Genomic DNA, 27563 nt, shown 5'->3' on the forward strand with positions numbered 1-27563 from the left:
GGGATTTGAAAACAAGGATGAGAAGTTTAAAATTGAGGCATTGCTGGACCGGGAGCCAATGTAGGTCAGCGAGCACAGGGGTGATGGGTGAACGGGACTTGGTGCGAGTCAGGACACGGGCAGCTGAGTTTTGGATGAGCTCACGTTTACGGAGGGTGCAAGATGGAATGTTAAGCCAAGTTCTGGTTGCTCAAGTAGATGTTAACAATCTCAGAGCAGTGCCGAGAGTTTCCCCTGTGTCCTGGTCAACATTTGTCCTACAATCAATACTCGCAAAAAACAAATGAATGGATCATCCATTTCATTGCTTGTGGGGCCTTGCTGGGTGCAGATTGGCCGCTGCGTTTTTCTGACATAACTTTGAGCAATTTATTGTCAGTGAATCACTTTGAGATATGTCTGAGGTACCTCGCAAATCTTTCATTCTTTTCTTTTATCCAGCATGCAATATTTAAAAGTGCCGGGCATATTTGCTGAGTAATTGTGAAGGAAAAGCTCAAGGAATATTCCATTTTCGATGCGCTACTATTTAATGAGCAAATCGATAACTGCAATTTGAAATGAATTTCTGAAGGAGAGGCTTGCTGGCCTCATGAAAGGGTTTCAGTGAATAATGCAGGATTTAAAAAAAAACAACAATCATTTGGAAGCATATGTTCCTATGCAGCATAGTGCAGCAGTACTGGGTATGGATTTACTGACAGCGTCTAAGAGGATGAATCATAACTCTGTGGGCGGGCACTGAAATAACAGCAGATGGTCTCCTGCTTGCTGCTAGTGGGAAACCCTCTGTTGTCTAATTAAGCCTCCGTGTCAGGTTATCTGTTCCACATCATTGGCTACCAAGGACGAGAGAGGAAGTATTTTCGCTCTGTGACACAGCAAGTAGATTCTTCACCCAGGTAAATGCTGGCCTTCTGTTGGTTTTTCTGATGGGGAGAATAGAGAAAGATCAGCGTGAGGGGGAAAGGGGAATTCGTTTAAAATATTGATATCGTCGACTGCATAATGCAATATTATCTGTACCATTGAGGTCTGCCATCGCGACTTAAAATTTATAACTTTATTTAATGGAAATTTTAACGGGAGTCGAGGCTGGGATTTGAAGCAGGGTTGCTTAGGGTGGGAAGGCATTGCTCTCCTGCTAAAACAAGGAGGCTCCCAGCAGCTAACCAGTCAGAACTTCCATTACACACCTTGGGCTGGATTTTCATTGGGCCGTGGAGTCGGGATTGCAGGCGTGTGGAGGGTTAAAATCCCGAAATCGGGGGGCATGAACTCATCCCGCCCCCAACCCGCCTCCATGCCATTTTCGAAGGAGGCGGGTACCCGCCCAGCACTGGGACCCGCCTCCCCGAGGCGGGAAGGGGATTAGTGCCAATTAACTGCCTGTTGACAGGTAGTTAACAGGCAGTTTTTAGCCTAATCTCTATTTTCATTGGTGAAATGTGGGATTCCCGATGGCTCCAAACCACGCCAAGTTAGCGAGGCGGGCCGTCGGGATGAAGGGCTTGGAGGGGTCGAGATGTCCGGTGTTCAGGTGAGTGATGGGTGCATGAGTGCAGAGGTAAGTGTGTTTGGTGTGTGTAAAGTGTTAGGTCCGTGTATCTTAATGTTGTGTCCTTCAATAATCAGACAACAGACTGCAGGGAACGATTCAACAGGTGTTTACTGAATGAGGGTTACTCTAGAACTAATTGTACAGATCACTACTCAGGGTTTATATACAGGTGTGGTCACTGCCGGTACTACAGTATACAGGAGCTGTAAAAAGTAGTTCTCTCCCTTAAGGTATATATACATTACATACATTACAATTCCTCCCCTTTTAGATTAACAGTACCATAATACTCATTTAACAATTAACATTTTTAATATACAATGTTATATGAAAATAGTCCATTCATATATTCAGTCTCTGGGGAGGCTTCCTGATTCTTTCTGGATAACGCCTTTCCCGAGTGTCTCGCTCTTGGTGCGGAGGCAATTCTAGCACCCTGTCGTCAGTTCATTCATCAGCTTCCAATGCTATTGTTTCTGAGGTAGATGCGACCTGTATGTCGAGTTCCTCACCAGGTACGTATGGCCGAGACATGGGGTTGACTTGTTCCTGTGACTCTAGGATCTGGTCAGCATGGCGTCTCACAATGTTCTCCCCAACATCCGCTGTGTACATTAGTGGCCCCTGCCGTGTGCATATCGTTCCTGGTTGCCATTTCTCTGTTCGGTAGTCGCAGGCCAGGACTGGTTGCCCTACATTGAAGCTCCTTGTCGGCTTCTCATTGATGTGCTGGAATTGCTTACTCTCAACATCTCTTCGTACATTTGGTCTGAGCAAATCCAGACGAGAGCTCAACCTTCGGTTAAAGAACATCATGGCCGGGGCCTGGTTGGTGACTGCATGTGTCGCATTTCTGTAGGCTAACAGGAAATTGTCCACCTTATGCTGCAGTGGAATGTCGTCATTGCACATGGCCTTTACTGATTTTTTAAAGGTTTGTACGAACCTCTCAGCCAATCCATTTGTGGCTGGATGATATGGGGCGGATGTGTAATGCCTTACCCCATTCCTTTTCATAAATCTTCGAAACTCTTCGGACACAAACTGTGGTCCGTTGTCAGAGCAAATCTGCTCTGGCAAGCCGTTCCTGGCAAAAATGGTCCGTAGGACTGCAATAGTTTTCTCCGTGGTGGTGGAGGACATTTTGATCACCTCAGGCCATTTCGAGTGCGCATCCACGGCTATTAAAAACATTGAGTCCATGAATGGACCAGCAAAATCAATATGCACCCGTTGCCATGGAGATGAGGGCCACTCCCATGGGTGTAGAGGGGCATGTGGTGGTGCATTTTGGACCTTCTGGCATCCTGAGCAGCTCTTTGTCAGGTCCTCGATTTGCTGATCGATCCCCGGCCACCACACATAAGCCCTAGCAAGGCTTTTCATTTTCACCCCTCCCAGATGACCTTCGTGAAGCTCATTGAGCACTCTCTCCCTTAACTTGGGTGGAATTACCACTCGGGATCCACACATCACTGTCCCCTGGCATACTGACAGCTGTTCTCTTCTGGATGAGAGTGCTGGCAACAGTGAGTCGCCATGTGCTGGCCATCCCTTCACCGTCAAATCATATACCTGAGACAGTGTCGGGTCATTTCGGGTCACCTTCTCTATACCAGTGTTAGTTACTGGCAAGCATTCAATTATAGTCGAATGAAATATTTCGACAGGATCCACTGCTGGTGCTTCCTCCGCAGTAGGCAGTGGCAGGCGTGATAGCCCATCAGCGTTTCCATGCTGTTTCGTGCCCTTATACTCGATTTCATATTGGTGCGCCCCTAGAAAAAGGGACCATCTTTGTAGCCGTTGCGCAGTCATCACCGGAACGCCCTTCTTTGGATTAAAGGTGGAGACAAGTGGTTGGTGGTCAGTCAGCAAGGTGAACTTCTGCCCGTGCAGATAGTGATTGAACTTTTTCACTCCCCACACTAGGCTGAGGGCCTCCCTGTCAATCTGGGTGTAGTTACGCTCGGCTGAGGTTAGTGACCGAGACGCAAAGGCTACTGGCCTCTCCGAGCCGTCCGGGAATTTGTGCGACAGCACCGCTCCAATGCCATAGGGTGATGCATCACACGCCAACCGAATTGGTAGTGCTGGGTTGAAATGAGACAACACCTCTTTTGATGTGATCAATGCTTTGCTCTTCTGGAAAGCTCGTTTACATTTGTCACTCCACTTCCATGGTACCCCCGTTTGCAGTAGGGTGTTGAGTGGGTGTAGTACGGTAGACAAATTCGGCAAGAACTTATGGTAGTAGATCACCAGCCCGAGGAATGACCTCAGTTGTGACACATTTTCCGGTGCTGGAGCCTTGACTACTGCCTCAATCTTTTCAGGGGACTTATGTAACCCCTCTTTATCAATAACGTGGCCACAATACGAGATCTGCTTCTGGAAAAACTTGCATTTGTGGCGATTAGCTCGGAGCCCATATTCCTTCAATCTAGTGAGCACCTGCTCCAGGTTGGCGAGGTGATCACTGTCATTTTCGCCCGTGACCAGGATGTCGTCCAAATAACACTGGGTCCCTGGAATCCCTTGCAGGACTTGTTCCATTGCCCTTTGCCAAATAGCTGGAGCTGATGCTACCCCGAACACCAGCCGGTTGTATTGGTAGAGACCTTTATGAGTATTGATCGTGAGGTACTGTTTCGAGGCTTCTTCTACCTCCATTTGCAGGTACGCCTGGGCCAGATCAATCTTAGTGAAGCATTTCCCTCCAGATAGCGAGGCGAAAATATCTTCAATCCGCGGAAGCGGATATTGTACAGTGTGAAGGACTGGGTTCACTGTCACCTTAAAGTCCCCACAGATGCGAACCTTCTTTGGTTCCCCAGGCGTATTACTCAATGACCTCTTCATTACAGGAACGATGGGTGTAGCCCACTCGCTCCAGTCCACTTTGGACAGTACTCCTGAACGTTCCAAACCTTCCAGCTCTGCTTTGACGGCTGGGCGGATTGCATAAGGTACCGGTCTGGCCTTAAAAAACTTTGGGCTTGCATTTTCCTCTATTTTGATCGTCGCTGTTATGCCTTTTAGTGTTCCGAGTCCCTGCTGGAACACTTCTTGTGCGTCAGTTAGCATTTTTGACAGTCGTCCAGGTGTGACATCGTCATCCTTTTTGGCATCTACAGTCAGTGCTTGTATGGAATGCCAATCTAGCTGTATCTTCCGGATCCATTCACGTCCTAGTAGTGGCGGTCCTCCATCTGGCAATACATATAGGTCCATTTTTGGTGTTTCCTTGCCGTTATATATAACGTTCACCCTTATTTTTCCTTTGGGGTAGACTTTTTGCCCCATGTACGTCTTCAAGACAATCTTTGTATCTCTCAAGGGTATATGTGAGAATAGCCACTTGTAGTCCCTTTGGTTTATGACTGTTAGGGCTGATCCTGTGTCCAATTCTATTTTCACTTGGACTCCTGCTATCTTGAGCGTGACCCAGATAGTTTGGTGATCCTCTGTTTTGATCACATTATGTAGTTTCAGACAACCCAGCTCCTTGCTTCCGGAGTCTGTATCACTCTTCTGTTTGTCTGAACTACTCTCCGTCGCCTTATGTACCTTCTTGTACTTCTCCTGTGGGGATTTCTTGCTGCTGGTTTTCTTTCCCAACCTGCAGACTCTTGCTATGTGTCCTACTTTTCCACACTGTCTGCACACTTTGTCCTTGAACCAGCAATCATTATGGTCGTGTGTTGTTCTGCCGCAGCGATAGCACTTCACTGTTCCGTATGACATTTCATTTGTGCCATATTCTTGCGGTCTCCGTTGTATCTCTGCAGCGCCCCGTGCTGCTGCTTTGTGTGATACTGCAATGCTGAAAGCCTTGTCCAGCGTAAGATCCTTTTCTGATAGAAGCCATTTCTGGGTTCCTTCACTTTGAGGCCCACACACAAACTTGTCCCTTAAAGTATCTGCTAGTCCCGTTCCAAACTGGCAGTGTTTTGATAGCTTGCGCAGTTCCGTTAAATACTCAGCATTACTTTCATCTTTATGCTGGTTCCTTTTGTGAAACCTAAATCTTTCTGCTATCAGCAGCAGTGTGGGGTTTAAGTGGTCCTGTAGGATTGACACTATGGGGGAGAAATTGGGTGAGTAGCGCCACCTGTTAGCGCCTAAAGAGGCAGTCAATGGCTGTAGCGCCACTGGCTGCGTCTCCCGCGATATTCAGTAGGGGCGCTAATGGTGGCGTTAGGCTTTTGCGCTGCGCCGCCACCGATGATGTCATCGGTGTGTACAGCACCCCATTCGTGCCCCGTTCACGATATTTGGTAGCGAACGCCGCAGTTGCGCCGCTCGCTACCCGCGCCCGGTTCACGGGGCCTTACTGTGCCGGCAGCGGCGCAAGTTAAGGTGGAGGTGCGGGGTGGCCGCTTTTTCGGCGGCCGCCTGCCAGCACCTCCGTCCCCAGCCTCCTAAACCCCCCCCCCCCGCGGCATTGCCGGCTGTTTCCCGAGAGCCCGGCACTTCTCCTTGGTGCCGGGCTCATTTGCTGGCACTCGCGATTGGGGATCGCGCTGTTGCAGGCACCTCCCCCTTAACAGTGGGAGGAAGGCCTGCAGTACCGCAGCATGCCGTGCCGCAGCATGTGGCACTGCGGCACGTTGCGCTGCGATAATCAGACGCGGAGCGCCTCGAGCCTCGCCCCGTCTCCCTCAAGGGGCACTGAAACTGAATTTCTGGCGATCGGAATTACTTCGATCGCTGCGCTAAATCCTGCGCTCAGGTGACTTTTGCGCCACTTTGGCGCCCCAACCCAATTTCTAGGCCCATGTTTTCAAAATCCTTTTCTACTGGCTTCTCTGGGGTTACTAGGTTTTGTAGTAAGCCATACGTTTTTGCACCTATTGAATTCAACAATACCAGCGCTTTCTTGTCATCTGGCACTTCATTCGCCTTGCAGTATACTTCTATACGTTCGACATATGTCGTCCAATCTTCGACTTCATTGTCGAATGCTGTGATACTGCCACTCTTCGACATTTTTGGGTGTGGTTAGACTGGCTTAAAATGGCATCTCCCGCGCTTTCCTTTCTTCCCCGCTGCGGCTTAAAATGGCGTCTCCCACGCTTTCCTTTCTTCCCCGCTGCAGCTTAAAATGGCGTCTCCCGCGCTGCTGCCAGCGCCGCTCTCGGCGGTCCTCGTGGCAAATGGCGACGCCCTGTGGGTTTCGTGCGCTGCTCCTGCGCTGCTGCCAATGCCACTCTCTGCGGTCCTCATGGCAATGGCAGCGCCTCGCGTTTTCCTGCGCGCCTCTCTCCCCCGTTGACGCTGCTCGGCCCTTGACCACCGGCTGCGCTCTGCTCTCTCTCGTCTCTCTCCCCCGTTGACGGCACTCGGTCCTGAACACCGGCTGCGCCCTGTGCGCTCTGCCCTCTCTCTCTCCCCCGTCGACGCTGCTCGGCCTTTTTCTGTGCCGCTCGGTCGGGCTCTAGCCCGCCGCTGTCCGGGAAGGGTCTGCGCAGTACCTGTTGCCAGCCCGTTTCACTGGACCACCGTGACTGGAAAGCCAAGCCTGGCTCTCGACAGCCTCCCCTGCGATGCTCAAATCTCCGCTGGATGACTGGGCGGTTGCCCGTGGTCGACGCCCGTGCTTCTGGACTCGACCTCCTTCCACTGTTCTCCAGGAGCGAAGCCCTGGGAGGTGATGCAGAGTTGCAGGTAGGTTCGAATCTGCGTCGTCGCCAATGTTATGTCCGTGTATCTTAATGTTGTGTCCTTCAATAATCAGACAACAGACTGCAGGGAACGATTCAACAGGTGTTTACTGAATGAGGGTTACTCTAGAACTAACTGTACAGATCACTACTCAGGGTTTATATACAGGTGTAGTCAATGCCGGTACTACAGTATACAGGAGTTGTAAAAAGTAGTTCTCTCCCTTAAGGTATATATACATTACATACATTACATAAAGTATTTAAAGAAGTTCTACTAACCTTTACTTACCTTTACAGCCTTCCTACCTTCAGGTCTCAGGAGTCCCTCATCTCACCGGCACAGAAAGCAGAATGGCCGCCAGCTGTCAAAAGTTCCAGCATTCAGCTTTCTGTTCCAGGGAGATCTCTAAATCATCCTGAGAGGAAGGAATTAACCTGGAGTACAGATTATCAGTGTTTGACAGCTTCAAGCAGCTGTGAAACACTGATATTTCAGCTGTCAAAAGGTCTTGACAGATGAAATATCAGTCTGTAACGTCACCTGTTGCCGGGTGGCCCTTAATTGGCCTGCTGAGCCCGCTGGGCGGGCTCAACAAGGTCAATCAAGTCAAAATCGCGTGGGTTGGCTACAACTCGATGGAGGTGGGACTACAACCCCGAAAGTTGTAGTCCCGCCTCCTCAATGAAAATCCAGCCCCTTATCTCACCACCCAGGCGCAATGACCAACTCTGTTGCACACGGTGCAACGGGAAAAAGAAACAAATGCACGAGGCAAGGAAATCTGGAAAATCCTGATCTCACTCGGATGCTGTGTGAGTCTGCTCAGGGGCCAGTTAGACCACGAGCCACACCAGACCAACGCCGGCAGAGACAACGGGGCCATCAGATGCTCGCTACGCTGTGGCCTCCCATGCTGCCCACGTACAGCACCCGCTCCGTTCTCTCTGCCCATGTATGCGCGTTGCTCACTGCCAGGTGAATGTCATGTAAATTCGTAATCTTGCGAGCAACACTAGCAGCCCTGCTACACCCCAGCCAAGTGGCCGTTCTTCGTGAGTAAGCCAAGACAATCAGGAGCTAAAGTAAGTCCATCAGGATTGTGCATTAAGGGCTGAAAATTAGGCAGAACCCAGTTCTGTCGGGTTCCTGCTTAATGCCAGAGTTTCCTTGGGCCTTGTGAGGGGGAGAGCCTTGCCTGCCACTTGGAAATTCAGCAACTTAGTGGGCGAGGTCATGGACTCCCTACATTGAAAGTTCCTGCATCCTTGGCCTCTCAAAGGCATAGCCATTCATTGGCGGCCAGTACACCAAGAAAAAAAGAGGCATGTCAACCTTTTCAATGGTGGTAGCAAGGCCCATGTGAGGATTCAGGTTGGAACTGAGACCTGGACCTTGGAGGAGGAGCAATTTTAATACATATATATATGTACTAGCTGGAGTGCCCGGCGGTGCCGAGGGTTTTTTGAGGGCATGTTGTTATGAAAAAAGTAGAAATAATTTTTATATATATAAATGAGTTTGTCTGTCTGTGTGGGAAGGAGAGGGAGAGAGAGACTGGGGAGGGAGAGAGGCCCGGGGATCGAGAGAGAGACTGGGGGGAGAAGAGAGAGACGGGGGGAGAGAGAGACTGGGGGGGAGAGAGCGGCTGGGGGGGAGAGAGAGAGAGAGAGACTGGGGGGGAGAGAGAGACTGGGGGGAAGAGAGCGACTGGGGGGGAGAGAGAGAGAGAGAGAGGCTGGGGGGCAGAGAGAGACTGGGGGGGAGAGAGAGAGAGAGACTGCGGGTGAAGAAGGGCGGCCGCCATTTTGTGAGGTCGGCGGGAAGTTCCCTCACCCTCTCTCCCTCCCCCTCTCTCTCCCGCCCCCCTCTCTCTCCCTGCCCCTGTCTCTCCCCTCTCTCTCTCCTTGCCCCTCTCTCTGCCTGCCCCTCTCTCTCTCTCTCCCTCCCTCCCCGCTCTCTCTCCCCCTCCCTCCCCGCTCTCTCTCCCTGCTTCTCTCACTCCCTCCCCTCTCTCTCTCTCTCCCTCTCCTCTCCCTCAGACTCACCACGGTACCAGAAGGGAGTATATCGGACACCGGGAGTCCGGGTGCCCATCGCTCCGAAGTGAGCCCGGGGTTCCTCATGGTTAACGCGGCGGGCCTTTGGACCCGGTTGGCCGGGCGGCAGTGGAACGCCTTTCGCTGCGGAATCCCGTGTCTGATATCGGTCGGGGATAGCTCGTGTGAAAGCCCCGGTTTTCCCGGTCCCGCACTCACGGCAAGAGAGAGAGGGGGAAGGAGAGAGAGAGAGAGGGGGAAGGAGAGAGAGAGAGAGGGAAGGAGAGAGAGAGAGGGAAGAAGAGAGGGAAGAGGAGAGAGAGAGAGAGAGAGTGGGGGGGGGAAGGAGAGAGAGAGAGAGAGAGAAATTTTTTAAGCTTCAGGCCCGGCCGATGTGTAATGGCCGCCACTCACCTCAGTAACGGCAGTTTGAAGGATTAGGCCCCGCCCACAAACGCCATGAAATGCCCCCCGTGATGCACCGATTGGTCAACCATCAGGTCACTGAACTGTAGGATTGGTCAACCATCACATCACTCAATGCTAATGAGTGGTAGTATTGGTCAACCGCTAATGAGCGGATTTTATTCCGTTGTTTGAAGGTTTTTTGTCTACTGTCCGAACAATTTTTGTCTGACCAAAAAGTAAAGATGCCTACTAGACTCCCCTAATCATAAGCTTTCTTTTGATATAACATATGTGTAGGTACGCTCTATAACTTTTGAGTGATGCCCGGACAGACAGACAGACAGACAGAACTATCCTTTTATATATATAAAAATAATAATAATAGATGGATAGATATATTTTTCCATGGCTCCCTTGACTGAATGTTTCCAAGACAAGGGAGCTCAACACTGCCTGGCCTGAGCACCAAGGCCACATTCGCTAGCCTTTGGGGCTGGTCAGGCACTTGCGATGTGGCCCTGGTGGCATGGGCACCCACAGCCTGTATGCAGGTGAGGTGACCTCCCACTGACCCTGCATATTCCAGAGGTGGGATCAGCGGCAGGGGTCACTGGCGTAATTGCTGGGATCACGGCCTGAGGAATTTCAGAGCTTCAGTGTCAGCAGCCTATTCAAACCTGGAATTTCTTTTTGAACGTATTTAATCTCGAATAAATTTGTTCTTAGACCTGCAGCTGAATCCAATTCTGCCCCTCATAGAACATCTAAACACCTGCTCTGACCAGAAGGTTCACTGGTTCAGCAGCAGGAACGCAGGATGATTTTAGTTCTTTCTCTCCTGAGCACATTGACACTGAGGCCAATTGTAGCATACCCAATTGCATTCATATAGCACCTATCATCACATCGAACTGAAGTGGTTCAAGAAGAAAGCCCACCACCACCTTCACAAGGCCAACGAGGAACGGGCAATAAATGCCGGCCTTGTTAGCGACACCCACATCCCAAGAATGAAAATAAAATCTCAAATTACCTCACATCCAATTAATTACTTTGCATTGTGGTGACTGTTGCTGTGGAGACGAACATAGTAGCCCTCTTGCACGCTTACGATTCCACAAGCAGCAAGGAGATGAATGGCCACTAAACCCGTTTTATGGTTAAGGGAGGAAGGGGGAGGCCAGGAGCACCAGGTGAACTCCCTGCCTTCTTCAAATAATAGCATTTGATCGGTAACATTTACCTGAACAGGCAGGTGGAGCTTTAGGTTGATACCGCATTTGAAGGACAGTGCATTGTCAACCTCGATTATGAGCTCCTGTGCCTGGTGTAGGATTTGAACTCTCAGACTTCTGACCCCAAGGTGAGAGTACTACCAACCGAGCCAAGCTAACAATTAATCAACACAGATATGGGAACCGGAGACCTTCCTGCTGCACTTTGTGTGGCACAGTTTTTTGTTATTCGTTCCTGGGATGTGGGTGTCGCTGGCAAGGCCAGCATTTATTGCTCATCCCTAATTGCCCTCGAGAAGGTGGTGGTGAGACACCTTCTTGAATTGCTGCAGTCCGTGTGCTGAAGGTGCTCCCACAGTGCTGTCAGGGAGGGAGATCCAGGATTTTGACCCAGCGACGATGAAGGAGCGACAATATATTTCCAAGTCGGGATGGTGTGTGACTTGGAAGGCAACTTGGAGGTGATGGTGTTCCCATGCGCCTGCTGCCTTTGTCCTTCTAAACCCGCGACCTCTTCCACCTAGAAGAACAATAACAACTTGCATTTGTATAGCGCCTTTAATGCAGTAAAACGTCCCAAGGTGCTTCACAGGTGTGCAATCAGACAAACATTGACACTGAGACATTAGGGCAGGTGACCAAGAGCTTGGTCAAAGACAATAGGTTTTTCGGAGCGCCTTAAAGGAGGAAAGTAGGTGAGGTGGAGAGGCTTAGGGAAGGAATTCCAGAGCTTAGGGCCAAGGCAGCTGAAGGCTTGGCCGCCAAGCAAGTAAGATGTTTATTCAGTGAATCATCTTCGGAGAGCCTATTCAGTAGCACACGAGCCCAGGCCTCAGCTGACCCATCCTTCAATTTGATGTACACTCGAATTGTCGAAATAGAAACAAAAGTAATACAAATAAACATTTTCTGGAATGATGAATTGCTCACTAGATTTGATTATTGAGCAACTGCCAAAAGGAGAAGTAAAAAGATCGAGAGACAAAAAAAAGAAATCAATTGTGCCGAGAGGCTTCAAAGAGAGTTCAGTGCAGTTAGTTCCATTTTGAGTCATGGCTTCATCTCATTTTACTACATTTTTAAAACCCTTTCCATCTTTCCACTGCATTAGATGTCAGCTGTTGCTCAGTGGTAGCTCTCTCGCGGTTGGGTCAGAAGACTGTGGGTTCAAGCCCCACACCAGAGACTTGAGCACATTATTTAGGCCGACACTATCTGTGCAGTGCTGAGGGAGCGCTGCACTGTCAGAGGTGCCATCTTTCGGATGAGACGTTAAAGCGAGGCCCCGTCTGCTCTCAGGTGGACGTAAAAGATCCCACGGCACTATTTTGAAGAAGAGCAGGGGAGTTATCCCGGGTGTCCTGGGCCAATATTTATCCCTCAATCAACATCACTAAATCAGATTATCTGGTCATTATCACATTGCTTTTTAAAAATTTGTTTATGGGATGTGGGTGTCGCTGGCAAGGCCGGCATTTATTGCCCATCCCTAATTGCCCTTGAGAAGGTGGTGGTGAGCTGCCTTCTTGAACCGCTGCAGTCCGTGTGGTGAAGGTACCCCCACAGTGCTGTTAGGGAGGGAGTTCCAGGATTTTGACCCAGCGACAATGTAGGATCGCCGATATACTTCTAAGTCAGGATGGTGTGTGACTTGGAGGGGAACTTGGAGGTGGTGGTGTTCCCATGTGCCCGCTGCCCTTGTCTTTCTAGGTGGAAGAGGTCGCGGGTTTGGGAGGTGCTGCCATAGAAGCCTTGGCGAGTTGCTGCAGTGCATCTTATAGATGGTACACACTGCAGCCACGGTACACTGGTGGTGGAGGGAGTGAATGTTTAAGGTGGTGGATGGGGTGCCAATCAAGTGGGCTGCTTTGTTCTGGATGGTGTTGAGCTTCTTGAGTGTTGTTGGAGCTGCACTCATCCAGGCAAGTGGAGAGTATTCCATCACACTCCTTACTTGTGCCTTGTAGATGGTGGAAAGGATTTGGGGAGTCAGGAGGTGAGACACTCACCGTAGAATACCTAGCCTCTGACCTGCTCTTGTTGACACAGTATTTATGTGGCTGGTCCAGTTAAGTTTCTGGTCAATGGTGACCCCCCAGGATGTTGATGGTGGGGAATTTGGCGATGGTAATGCCGTTGAATGTCCAGGGGTGCTGGTTAGACTCTTGCTTGTTGGAGATAGTCATTGCCTGGCACTTGTGTGGCGCGAATGTTACCTGCCACTTATCAGCCCAAGCCTGAACGTCGTCCAGGTCTTGTTGCATACGGACATGGACTGCTTCATTATCTGAGGAGTTGTGAATGGCGTTGAACACTGTGCAGTCATCAGCGAACATCCCCATTTCTGACCTTATGTTGGAGGGAAGGTCTTTGATGAAGCAGCTGAAGATGGTTGGGCCTAGGACACTGCCCTGAGGAACTCCTGCAGCGCCTGGGGCTGTGATGATTGACCTTCAACTATCACAACCATCTTCCTTTGTGCTAGGTATGACTCCAGCCAGTGGAGCGTTTTCCCCCCCAATTCCCATTGACTTCAGTTTTACGAGAGCTCCTTGATGCCACACTCGGTCAAATGCTGCCTTGATGTCAAGGGCAGTCACTCACACCTCACCTGCTGTTTGTGGGAGCTTGCTGTGCGCAAATTGGCTGCCGTGTTTCCCACATTACAACATTGACTACACTTCAAAAGTACTTCATTGGCTGTAAAGTGCTTCGGGACGTCCTGATGTTGTGAAAGGCGCTATAGAAATGCAAGTCCTTTCTTTCTTATGTGTCCACTTTGATACAGTTCCCTCATATGCTGCCACCTGTTAAAGGATACAGGTAGCCAATGGGAGAATGCTTCTTATTGAAAGTAATTCCCTGATTTGTACAAAAAAAAATCTTCAAAATTCCCTCAAATATTTTGCTATAGCAGAGACCTGCCATTTTAAGTCTCCTTCCTTCCAGTGACATCCATGCTCGGGAAGGAAAATCTGCATCCTGACATAGAACATAAGAAACAGGAGCAGGAGTAGGCCAATCGGTCCCTCGAGCCTGCTCCGTCTTTCAATAAGATCATGGCTGATCCAATCTTGGCCTCAACACCACTTTCCCGCTCTCTCCCCATACCCCTCGACTCCCTTGTAGTTCAAATGTCTGTCTATCTCCGCCTTGAATATATTCAATGACTCAGCCTCCACGGCTCTCTGGGGCAGAGAATTCCAAAGATTCACGACCCTCTGAGAGAAGAAATTCCTCCTCATCTCCATCTTAAATGGGCGACCCCTTATTCTGAAACTATGCCCCCTGGTTCTAGATGCCCCCACTAGGGGAAACATCCTCTCAGCATCCACCCTGTCAAAGCCCCCTCAGAATCTTATATCTTTCAATAAGATCACCTCTCATTCTTCTAAACTCCAATGAGTATAGGCCCAACCTGCTCAACCTTTCGTCTTACGTCAACCCCCTTCATCCCAGGAATCAACCTAGTGAACCTTCTCTGCACTGCCTCCACTGCACGTAACACTATTGGTGTTGATGGCAGCAGCGAGACTGACCTGGGACCGGGAGCTTATGCAGAATCGCCCGATCTGGAAAAACAAGCTACTGGCAAAGCATGCACGGTAATCCAATGATTCTTTGCTTGTTGCAAAGGAGAGTGGTTCACAGTACGGAGGGTAAAGATAACCATTTATTTTTGTTCAAGGGCCTATTTTGAAGCTTTTTACATTATTGGTCAATGTACCTGTTGGGTGGTTTCATATTTTCCTGTGAACTTTATGCTCATTAAGGCAAGGGATATTGGTGCTGGGGAATGGAACATTTTCCATTGTAGATTACACACAGCAGAATATAGATGCAAAGTAAAGTTCTCTCTACATGCCTCATGCCCAACCTCAGGAAAGTACCTTCCATTGCAGTAAGTGACATTGTTCTGTTTCCCACACCCAAGTATGCTGTAGAATTGCCAATTTAGGAGCAACTTGCAGCTTTGGGCTGATGCCCACTGGTAACTGGAGTGAGACTGCCCAAGCTCATTTTGCCCAATATGGTTACAATCAACAGACAGAGAAGACTTTTGTGTTGGGGCAAATTGGGAGAAAAATGCTTCACACAGGGAGCTATTAGAACGCAGAATTCTTTAGCATAAGTGCCCATTGAGGAAGAGACAATAACATCATTTAAGAGGGAATTGGACAAATATTTGAAAGGGAGGAATATAAAAGGATATTGAAATAGCTAAAGCTGAAGATGAAAGAGACCTAGGAATCTTATTCAATGCTAAACATGCCCAGCTCATGCAGAGCAACAAAGTCAATAGGATGCTAAACTACATTCCCAAAACTGGAGCATATAAGTCAAAGGACGCATTGATCAAACTTTATAGTACTCAGGCCAAACCGCAACTTGGCCCCGATATTTACGGGGAGGGAGCAGGGGCCCGTGTTTGCGGGCTGGGGGACGTGGAGGTCCTGCCGAATTGATAATGGTATAGAAAAGGAATATTGCCTGGAGTATTACTTTAAATTAAGCAGAGGAAGTAGACCCAGGGGGCACAAGTTCAAATGAGTAAAAGATAATTTTAGGATTGGTAACGAGAAATGGTTCTTCACGTGAAGAGTGATCAACGTGTGGAATAAACTTTCAAATGGAGTAGTGGAGGCAAATCATTTGAGGAACAATTGGATGCTACAATGGGGGAGAAGCATTAGGTGACATAAAAAAACTACTAGGCACTTGGTCTGAATATAAAACAAGGCTTTAATCAACTGTTTCACAACCATGAGCTCTAGTTACATCACTAGTTCCTGGTTACAAAAACATCCTGAGCAAGCTGGGCCCACGCCCGAGTATTTATACTTTCCCTGGACGGCGCCCCCAGCAGGCTGCCCAGTGTTATCCCATGAGTCATTTCGACATGAATGGCCAGATTCATGACATTAGGATCTCCCCGGATGGATGAAGTAAGATGGGCCGAATGGCCTTCCTCATTTGCAATTATCTTGCGCAATGGGAGAAAACAGAGAAATGGAATGCGAGCCAGTACAGACAAAGGCAAGATCACAGAAATCACAGAAATCACAGAAACCCCACAGTGCAGATAGAGGCCATTTCGGCCCATCGAGCCTGCACCGACACATATCCCACCCGATCCCCGTAACCCCTAAACCAACACATATCCCACCCTATCCCCATAACCCCACGTATTTAATCCCCCTAACACTAAGGGTCAATTTATCATAGCCAATCAACCTAACCTGCACATCTTTGGACTGTGGGAGGAAACCGGAGCACCCGGAGGAAACCCACGCAAACACGGGGAGAATGTGCAAACTCCACACAGACAGTCGCCCGAGGCCGGATTCGAACCCGGGTCCCTGGCGCTGTGAGGCAACAGTGCTAACCACTATGCCACCGTGCTGCCAAGATTGGCCAAGTGGTCTCTTTCTATGCTGTAATTTCTATGATATATTTGATCAGTCTAGGCGGGATTGGAACCCTAGGTTTCACTGTGTGACCTACTGCAGCAAGCAGCCCAACATTGCTAATAAGCTTACGATTGAAGGCATTTTTTATTTATCTTGATTGTTCACACCATTGCAACATTCCCTTCAGTTAATAAAATAGTTGCTGGTGGGCACTTCATCATATAGAAAGAAGAGTCATCCCAAACCTTTCCTGTATTTAGTTAATATACTTATTTATTCCCATCATGGGGATACCAGTTATAGAATATCCACTTCCCAGGATATTAATACTAGTAATTAAAAGTTAGTTACTGCACACCGTGTTTAGAGCCTGCTCCACATTTAATACAATGAAAATTTGATGCAGAAAGCAATTTGTCATAATTACCGTCAACTTATATTCATTTATGTAAACAACATTACTAAGTGTGTACTGTGTATAGGTACACCCGTGGCTTAATGTCACTGAGCTTAGCTTTACTGTCACCTACTCTAACCTTCATTTAGAACATAAGAACATAAGAAATAGGAGCAGGAGTAGGCCAATCGGCCCCTCGAGCCTGCTCCACCATTCAATAAGATCATGGCTGATCTGATCCTAACCGCCAATCTACTATCACAGAACCATCTCCTGAATCTAACAGAATTAGCCACACGAAATCGGAGCAGGATCAGGCTACACGGCCCCTGGGCCCGCTCCGCTACCCACAGGGCCATGTCCGATCCGAACCTAGACTCATGTCCAAATTCCTGCCCGCTCCCCGTAACACTTAATTCCCTTTACTTCTAGGAAACTGTCTATTTCTGTTTTAAATTTATGTAATGATGTAGCTTCTACAGCTTTTTGGGGCAGCATATTCCATGGACCCACCACCCTCTGAGTGAAGTAGTTCCTCCTCATCTCAGTTTTGAAAGAGCAGCCCCTTATTCTAAGACTATGCCCCCTAGTTCTAGTTTCACCCATCATCGGGAACATCCTCCCCGCATCCACCCGATCCAACCCCTTCACAATCTTATATGTTTCAATAAGATCGCCTCTCATTCTTCTGAACTCCAATGAGTAGAGTCCCAATCTACTCAACCTCTCCTCATATGTCCATCCCCTCATCCCCGGGATTAACCGAGTGAACCTTCTTTGTACTGACTCGAGAACAAGTATGTCTTTTCTTAAGTATGGACACCAAAACTGTATGCAGTATTCCAGGTGCGGTCTCACCAATACCTTGTACAACTGAAGCAGTACCTCCCTATTTTTATATTCTATCCCCTTAGCAATGAAAGCCAACATTCCATTGCTGCACTTGCATACTAACCTTTTGAGTTTCGTGCACCAGGACCCCCAGATCCCTTTGTACTTCAGTACTTTCCAGTTTCTTGCCATTAAGATAATAACTTGCTCTACGATTTTTCCTGCCAAAGTGCATAACCTCACACTCTCCAGTATTGTATTCCATCTGCCAAATCTCTGCCCACTTACTTAGCCTGTCTATGTCCCCTTGTAGGTTTTTAGTGTTTTTGCCATCTCCATATTTCCCACCATTAATTTCCCGGTCTCATCCTCTAAGGGACCAACATTTACTTTAGCCACCCTTTTTCTTTTTATATAACTATAAAAACTCTTACTATCTGTTTTTATATTTTTTGCTAATTTACTTTCATAATCTATCTTCCCTTTCTTAATCAATCTTTTTGTTATTTTTTGCTGTCTTTTAAAGTTTTCCCAATCCTCTATCCACCCACTAGATTTGGCTACCTTATATGCCCTTGTTTTTAGTTGAATACTATCCTTCATTTCTTTACTTAGCCACGGATGGCTGTCTTTTCTTTTACACCCTTTTCTTCTCAGTGGAATATATTTTTTTGGAAGTTGTAAAATAACTCCTTAAATGTACACCACTGATCATGTATCGTCTTACCCTTTAATCTATTTTCCCAATCCACACTACTCAATTCTGCTCTCATACCTTCATAGTCTCCTTTATTCAAGCTTAGCACGCTTGTTTGAGATCCAACCTTCTCACCCTCTAATTGAACATGGAATTCAACCATGTTATGGTCACTCATTCCAAGGGGATCCTTTACTAGGACATTTTTAATTAATCCTGTCTCGTTACACAGGACCAGATCTAAGGTTGCTTGCCCCCTGGTCGGTTCAGTTACATACTGCTCAAGAAACCCATCCCTAATACACTCAATGAACTCATCCTCAAGGCAGCCCTGCCCAATTTGTTTTGTCCAATTAGTATGATACTTAAAATCCCCCATAATTATAGATGTTCCCTTATTACAAGCCTTAACTATTTCCTGATTGATACTCCGTCCAACAGAGTTGCAACTGTTCGGAGGCCTATAGACTACGCCCACTAGTGTTTTTTTCCCCTTATTATTCCTTATCTCCACCCAAACTGTTTCATTATCCTGATCTTTTGACCCAATATCATTTCTCTGTATTACAGTGACTCCTTCCTTTATTAACATAGCCACCCCACCTCCCCTTCCTTCCTGCCTGTCCTTCCTGATCGTTAAATAACCTGGTACGTTTAATTCCCAGGCATTGTCACCCTGCAGCCATGTTTCTGTAATGGCCACAAGATCATACCCATATGTAGTTATTTGTGCCATTAACTCATCTATTTTGTTACGAATGCTACGTGCATTCAGATAGAGAACTTTCAAATATGTTTTGTGACACTTAGTTCCTGCTTTTGCCCTTTTTATTACTTTACCTTTTACTCCATACCTTCTGCCCCTTCCTGACACGCTCTGGTTTTTAATTTCCCCACTGCTACCTAAGTCTATGACCTTCTCTGTTGTCATTTTTATTATTTGCTCTCTAGGAACCTCCCCCCGACTAGTTAGTTTAAAGCCGTCTCTACAGCCCTAGTTATATGATCCGCCAGGACTCTAGTCCTAGCACTGGCCAAGTGAAGCCCGTCCCAACGGAACAGCTCCCTCCTGCCCCAGTACTGGTGCCAGTGTCCCAGGAAGCAAAACCCATTTCTCCCACACCAGTCTTTGAGCCACGCATTAACTCTCTAATTTTATTTGTCCTAGCCAAATTCGCTCGTGGCTCAGGTAATAATCCAGAGATTATTACCCTTGAGGTTCTGTTTTTTAATTTGACCCCTAGCTGCTCATACTCCTTTATTATTTGAGTTACAACAATTTTTGTCCTTCCCTTTCCTCCACTCCTCCTCTCCCCTCCCCTCTCCTCTCCCCTCCCCCCTCCCTTCCTCTCCTCTGATCCTCCACTCCTCTCTCTTCTCCTCCCCTCCTCTCTCCTCTCTCTCCCCCTCACCTCCTCTCCTCTCCCCCTCACCTCCTCTCCTCTCCCCCTCCCCTCCTCTCCTCTCCCCCTCCCCTCCTCTCCTCTCCCCTCCTCTCCTCTCCCCCTCACCTCCTCTCCTCTCCCCCTCCCCTCCTCTCCCCCTCCCCTCCTCTCCTCTCCCCTCCCCTCCTCTCCTCTCCCCCTCACCTCCTCTCCTCTCCCCTCCTCTCTTCTCCCCTCCTCTCTTCTCCCCTCCTCTCTTCTCCCCTCCTCTCCTCTCTCTCCTCCTCTCCTCTCTCTCCTCCTTTCCTCCCCTCCTCTCCCTCCTCCTCTCCTCTCCCCCCTCATCTCCCCCTCACCTCCTCTCCTCTCCTCTCTCTCCTCCTCTCCTCTCCCCCTCACCTCCTCTCCTCTCCTCTCCCCTCCTCTCCTCTCCCTTCCCCTCCTCTCCTCCTCTCCTCTCCCTCCCCTCCTCTCCTCTCTCATCTACTCTCTCTTCTCCTCTCCTCTCACCTCTCCCTTCCCCTCTACGCCTCCCCTCCCCCTCCTCTCTCCTCGCCTCTCTCTCTCCCCTCGTCTCTCTCTCCCCTCCTCTCTTCTCCTCTCGTCTCCTCTCTCCCTTCCCCTCTACGCCTCCCCTCCTCTCTTCTCCTCTCCTCTCCTCTCTCCCTTCCCCTCTACGCCTCCCCTCCTCTCTCCTCTCCTCCCCTCTCCCCCCTCCCCTCCTCTCCTCTCCCCTCCTCTCCCCTCCCTTCCTTTCTCTTTTCTTCTCTTCTCTCCTTTCTCCTCTTCTCTTTCCCTGTTCTTTACCTCTCCCTCCCCCCACATCTCCCCTCTCCCCTTGCCTCTCTCGATCTCTCAACTTTCCCCCTCCCTGTGCTTTCCACTCTTCCCCCTTCCCCGCCCTCAACTCCTGCCCTCCCTTTTCTCCTCTCTCCTCCCAATAAATAACAAGTTACAATACATTCGATTACACCACCCAACCTCTTGATTACGCACAGAATATGATCAAAATGGCAGAAAGCTGTGTTAGAAAGTGTAGTTTCATGTTTTACCATTAACCCCTGAAGCTGAAAGGGTAAACTACGGGCTGGATTTTGTCAATGGGGAACTTTTGGAGGCGGGAATCCCACTTGTCGGGTTTTAGTCCCGTCTCCATCGACTTATGGCCAACCCACGCTATTTTCCCCTGATTGACTTTGTTAAGCCTGCCCAGTGGGCTTAGCAGGCCAATTAAGGGGAAGCCGGTTACAGAAAACGTCAGCGTATGACGTTTCATCTGTCAAAAATTTTTGACAGATGAATTGCCATCGTTTGACAGCTCTGTGAAACACTGACATTCTCTGTAGTTTGATGAGTCCTTGTATTCAAGACCTCATCAAACCTCTTTCTTTAGCAGAAATTAGATGGTTGTTGCATTGGAGAATGCAGCAGCCATCTGTCATCTCTGCCGCAAAGATGCGAGACTCTCCGCATCCCCAACGATTGAAGCCTGCAGGAAGAAACAAAGGTAAGTGAACTTTTTCTAACACTTTCCAATTACCTCACATACTCACCTCACCACACTTTCACCCATCACTTACCTTCACAGCGCACTTTTGCACCCCTCCGACCCCCGCAGACCCACTGCTCGCCTCAGTGACCCTGGCGGGGTTCGCAGCTTTCAGGAAGCCCACACTTGTGTGGGTAAAATGGGGATAATCCTCTTATCTGCCTGTTAACTATCAGTTAAGTGGCTGTAATCCCCTTCCCGTCTCCAGGAGATGGGACCCGGCGCGGGACGGCTACCCGCCTCCTGGCAAAACTCTGCCATTTTCCTGGCAGTCCTGCCTTCATACCCACCTCCCCAGGGCTGGCAAGATTGCGCCCTACATGTCCCGCTGTTGCATTCTGACCCAGAACATCACAGTGAGCTCGCTGACCACTGTTGATTCAACAGTCGGGGTGCTACAATTGGACTCAGTACCCCTGGGCTAGGGGGAGGAATAAATCAGCCAGGATTCCTGCTCCTGGTCACCATCCAGAAAAAATAAGGGCTTGGATGGCAGGTAAGGAGGTGATTGGGTTTAATCAGGATGCCTCCCAGTATTGACTAGTCCACAGACATTCACTAGCCTGGGCTGGCAGGTCAAGATGATCACTTGCGAGAGGCACCAAAGGGTGACTTGTGCCCCTGGAACCCGTGCCCAGCGAGGGTCAGCGTCTTCGGGGAGGGGGCAGGGAATTGGAGGTGGGAAGTAAGAGGAAAGAATGGATGTTGTCTCTCAGGAAGGGCCAAGGTGGAAAATAGACTGAAATTAGGCTAAGAGTCAAGGCCTTGGAGCTACGCTGATACCACATCGCACCAGTCAACCTCCGCCATGTGAGAAATTTCTTTCCAGTTTAGGTCTGAAGGGAATGAAAGAGAATTTTCAATTATATTCTTGTGTTACTTAAGGCTGGCGGAAATGATGTCTAGTTGGTTTGGCAGACAGTGAAAGATGTCTTTTTAGCATGAAACATAATTACGTGTTGTTTGCAGGAATGGAAATTTATCTTACTGAAGATCTACTGAAAACCCTGTTCAGCTCTAATAACGGCTCCTCACAGGATATTAACCCTCCGCCCACTCTGTGTCGGAGGGGTGTGAGAGGCACTGCCTCTGTGCCCCTGGGTTAGAATGCACACGTCAAGAAGGTGTCATTCCTTTCAGGACAGGGGGAGGTGCAGAGGAGGAGGGGAGAGATTGGGCAGATAAACAAGGAAGAAAAAATGTCAAATAGTATAACAACATACCAGCTAAGCTGACTAATGACAATTTTTACCGTGGGAATTTGTCATTGGACTCCCACCATCACGCTGTGGCAGAAACAATGTGAAATCTGCCCCTCTGGGAGTGCGTGAAACCTGAATTTCTGTGGGCCCTGAGATCTACTGCCTTTAAAGAAAGAAAGAATTTGCATTTCTTTAGCACCTTTCACGACCTCAGGACGTCCCAAAGCGCTTTACAGCCAATGGCGTGCTGTTTGAAGTGTAGTCACGGTTGTAATGTAGGAAACGCAGTCGTCAATTTTGCGCACAACAAGATCCCACAAGCAGCAATGTTATAATGACCGGATAATCTGTTTTAGTGATATTGGTTGAGGGATAAATATTGGCCTCAGGACACCGGGGATAACTCCCCTGCTCTGCATCGAATCAAAAATCAAAATCAAATCAAATCAACTTTTATTGTCATTGTTAGTGCACAAGTGCAGTACAACGAAATGTAGGCTTGCGGCTCCCGAGAGTGTACATTTAGATTAAGACATTTAAACATTCAACATACATTTGGCTTGTAATACATTAACATAAACATAACCATAATAAAGTGCATTGGCAGATGTGCAGGCTTTAGAGTTTATTTGTGGAGTTCAGTAGGATGACAGCCCTGGGAAAGAAGCTGTTCCTAAATCTGGTCGTACGGGTGCGAATGCATCTGTAGCGTCATGGGACAGTGCCATGGAATAGTGCCATGGGATCTTTTACATCCACCTGAGAGAGCAGACGGGGCTTCAGTTTAACGACTTATCAGAAAGACGGCACCTCCGACAGTGCAGCACTTCCTCGGTACTACACTGGAGAGTCGGTCTTGGATTATGTGCACAAGTCTCTGGAGGGATACTTGAACCCACAATCTTCTGACTGAGAGGCGAGAGAGAGTGCCACCCACTGAGCCAAGGCTGACACCGTTACAGGCCTCTGTTCCAATTGGGTCACCAATGAGGTTGACGTCCCGCTATGAGGTAAAACACGGAGAGTGCCTCTCGCACAATGTGGGGCTCTGCCTGATCTGCTATCCAGCAACCTAAGAGCACCATAAAACAGTCAGGAAGTAAACAAGATCGCACATAAAACACTGCAAAAAGTTCAAGGGTATAAACACATCCATTACCCATTCATTAGACTGAATGGTGAGCCCTTGGGCTCTGTCATATATTCACTTCTTTCTCAGCATATTGCCGCTGCTTTTGTCATTCAGTCTCTTCCCTTAAGGCATTTTCAAAAGCTGTGCATGGATTGGTTAAAGTTCAGAGTATCCTATTGTGAAGGAACTAAAGGGTAGGAGTAAAAAATTAATGAGCCCCAAGGAAGGCTTGAACTTTGATAGATTCCCCCGCCCTCCCCACATGAATATGTGCATTGTTTCCAAGCTGTATTGAAGCTGTGTTGACTAAGATCTTAAAGACAAACAGCTGGATGAATATCTAGTTAGAACGGGATTGAGGGTTTTTAGAAGATCAGATAGCGATGATTTAATGACAGGGTATAGGAGATGGTGCACCTGAGCTGGACCATAGAAATGTCACATCATGGAAAAGAAAAGAAAGACTTGCATTTATATAGCGCCTTTTATGACCTCAGGATGTCCCAAAGTGCTTTACAACCAATGAAGTACTTTTGAAGTGTAGTCACTGTTGTAATGTAGGAAACGTGGCAGCCAATTTGTGCACAGCAAGCTCCCACAAGCAGCAATGTGATAATGACCAGATAATCTGTTTTAGTGATGTTGATTGAGGGATAAATATTGGGCAGGATACCGGAGATAACTCCCCTGCTCTTCTTCAAAATAGTGGCCATGAGATCTTTTTCATCCACCTGAGAGAGCAGACGGGGACTCGGACTCGGACATAACTTCCAACAGTGCAGTGTTCACTCAGTGGCCACATAGATTTTTGGAGTGCCAGCATAGAATGTTGTGCTCAAGTCTCTGAAGTGGGTCTATGAACCCACAACCTCCTGACTCAGAGGTGAGGGTTCCACCCACTGAACCACAGCTGACACAAGGAGGCCAATGGTCAAGGATGAGTGATTAGGATGTGAGGTCAGATGGGTACTGACGTAAGAAAACTACTAGGCACTTGGTCTAAGCGTTAAACAAAGCTTTAATCAACTGTTTTACAACATGGAGGTCTAGTTGTGTCCTTCACTAGTTCCTGTTAAGAATGTCCTGCGCAAGCTGGGCCCGTGCCCGAGTATTTATACTCTCCCTGGACAGCGCCACCTGCAGGCCGCTCAGTTGATTCATGTCAGGTACTGTGGGGTTTTGTGTGATTTTATTTTTGGGGACAGGGAGAAACTTTGCAAAATCTTTCCTCAGGAAGTGAAATGGATTACAGAGAGTTTTCTTTAAATTGAGAAACCTGGATAAAGGGCCACAGGACACCACCATGGGTTAAAAGAGAGGAGAGAAGCTGAGGAAAATCAACAAGTAGTGGGTTCATTGTCCACCTTCCCTAAACTTAAGCTCATCTAAAACTCTGCTGCCTGTATCCTAACTCGTACCAAGTCCCGTTCACCCATCACCCCTGTGCTCGCTGACCTACATCGGCTCCCAGTTGAGCAATGCCTCAATTTAAAAATTCTCATCTTTATTTTCTAAACCCTCCATGGCTTCGCCCCTCCCTATCTCTGTAACCTCCTCCAGCCCTACAACCCTCTGTGATATCTGCGCTGCTCCAATTCTGGCCTCTTGTGGATCCCCGATTTTAATCGCTCCCCCATTGGCGGCCGTGCCTTCAGCTGCCGAGGCCCTAAGCTCTGGAATTCCCTCCCTAAACCTCTCCACCTCTCTACCTCTCTCTCCTCCTTTAAGATGCTCATTAAAACCGACCTCTTTGACCAAGCATTTGGTCATCTGCCCTAATATCTCCTTATGTGGCTCGGTTTCTGACGTAATAAAACTCACTACGCACTTGGTTCGAGTATAAAGCAAGGCTTTAATCAACTTGTTTCAAAACATGGAGGTCTAGTTATCTTTCACTAGTTCCTGTTTACAAAATGTCCTGGGCAAGCTGGGCCCACGCCCGAGTATGTATACTCCTTGGATGGCACCACCAGCTGGCCGTCCAGTGCTATTTCATGAGTCTTTCTTCATGGATCATAAGATTCATAACGTGTCAAATTTTGTTTGATAATTGCTCCTGTGAAGCGCCTTGGGACGTTTTACGATGTCAAAGTTGCTATTTAAATACAAGTTGTTGTTGTTGTTGTTTGGTGATACCAAGCTTGTCCTTTAAAGGGCTGCAGTCTGTAGGAGGAAGGGCAGAATGAGGAAGACTACATAACAACAGTCAGCGCATTTACAATTGGGGGTAATTTTGACTTTGGGCAATAGTACAAAACAGGCGATAGTGAATTGGCTGCTTGTTATGCATATCTCCTTATTTTAATTTCCATTGACTTCAATAGAAATGAAATTCGGGACAAATGGAAAATGGGCTGCCAATCGACAATCACCCGCTTTACACCATCGCACAGAGTCAAAATTACCCCCATTGTGTGAAGCACTTTGAGGTGTTTCTGAGAGGTGTAATAAGGTACGATAGAAATGAAACTCTTTCTTTTGATTCTTTTAAAAAATTCATTCACGGGATGTGGGCGTCGCCGGCAAGACCAGCATTTATTGCCAGTCCCTAATTGCCCTCGAGAAGGTGGTGGTGAGCCGCCCTCTTCACAACTGAGTGGCTCGCTGGGCCATTTCAGAGGGCGGCTAAGAGCCAACCACATTGCTGTGTGGTCTGGAGTCACAAATAGGCCAGGCCGGGTAAGGACGGCAGATTTCCTTCCCTAAAGGACATTAGTGAACCAGATGGGTTTTTACGACAATCCGATAGTTTCTATGGTCACCATTACTGATACTAGCTTTTTATTCCAGATTTATTTAATTAACTGAAATTCTTTCTTTGTCCTGTAATCATACAGACACACAGCAACAGTTCAGTGTCAATTCGCTACTTGTGCCACATCAGGTCACCCATCAGATGCCCAGGGCAGGATTTTCATTGGGCCGTGGAGATGGGATTGGAGGCGTGTAGGGGGTTAAAATCCCAAAATCGGGGGGCACGAACTCATCCCACCCCCCAACCCGCCTCCATGCCAGTTTCAAAGGAGGTGGATACCCGACCTGTGCTGGGAGCCACCTCCCCGAGGCGGGAAGGGGATTAGTGCCAATTAACTGCCTGTTGACAGGTAGTTAACAGGCAGTTTTTAGCCAGATCCCTATTTTCATTGGTGAAATGTGGGATTCCCGACAGCTCCAAACCATGCCAAGTTAGCGAGGCGGGCTGTCGGGATGAAGGGCTTGGAGGGTTCGAGATGTCCGGTGTTCAGGTGAGTGATGGGTGCATGAGTGCAGAGGTAAGTGTGTTTGGTGTGTTTAAAGAAGTTGTACTTACATTTACTTACCTTTACAACCTTCCTTCCCTCAGGTCTCGGGAGTCCCTCATCTCACCGGCACAGAAAGCAGAATGGCCGCGATCTGTCAAAAGTTCCAGCGTTCAGCTTTCTGTTCCAGGGAGATCTCTAAATCATCCTGACAGGAAGGAATTAACTTGGAGTACAGATTGTCAGTGTTTGACAGCTTCAAACAGCTGTCAAACGCTGATATTTCATCTGTCAAAAGGTCTTGACAGATGAAATATCAATCTGTGACGTCACCTGTTGCCGGGTGGCCCTTAATCGGCCTGCTGAGCCCGCTGGGGTCAATCAAGTGAAAATCGAGTGGGTTGGCCACAACTCGATGGAGGAGGGACTACAACCCCAAAAGTTGTAGTCCCGCCCCCTACCCGACTCCTCAATGAAAATCCAGCCCCTAGTGTTCCTTCACCAAATTGGCTTGGTGGGGGAAACCAACAACAGATGTAAAAATAAAATCAGGATAGTGATGACGGCAGATTAAAGGATCTTTGCTCTTTCAGAACCCGAAGTGCAGCTTTAAAGGGGCTTGAAATATATCCTGATGCCAATACTCAATTTTGAAACTCACGTCACCTGCTACGTAGAAACATAGAAGATAGGAGCAGGAGTAGGCCATTCGGCCCTTCGAGCCTGCTCCGCCATTCAATGAGATCATGGCTGATCCTATGTGCTTTAATCGAATGTCTCTTCCACGCTCCGATATTACATGGCTAATTA

At 48.2% G+C, this 27563-nt stretch overlaps 1 protein-coding gene across 1 annotated transcript in view; it reads left to right on the plus strand.

Annotated features, from left to right (window-relative positions):
* Positions 1-745: 745 nt before the first annotated feature.
* Positions 746-27563, plus strand: part of LOC147099965 (synaptic vesicle glycoprotein 2B-like) — a 199840-nt gene continuing 173022 nt past the window's right edge. The window contains exon 1 of the mRNA XM_085968509.1: positions 746-902. The gene's annotated coding sequence lies outside the window, so the exon portion shown is untranslated. The remainder of the gene's footprint in view (positions 903-27563) is intronic.

The sequence above is a fragment of the Somniosus microcephalus genome, chromosome 27 (assembly GCF_052327205.1).
Source record: "Somniosus microcephalus isolate GS21.2 chromosome 27, FLI_Smic_1.0, whole genome shotgun sequence".
NCBI classification, from domain to species: Eukaryota; Metazoa; Chordata; class Chondrichthyes; order Squaliformes; family Somniosidae; genus Somniosus; species Somniosus microcephalus.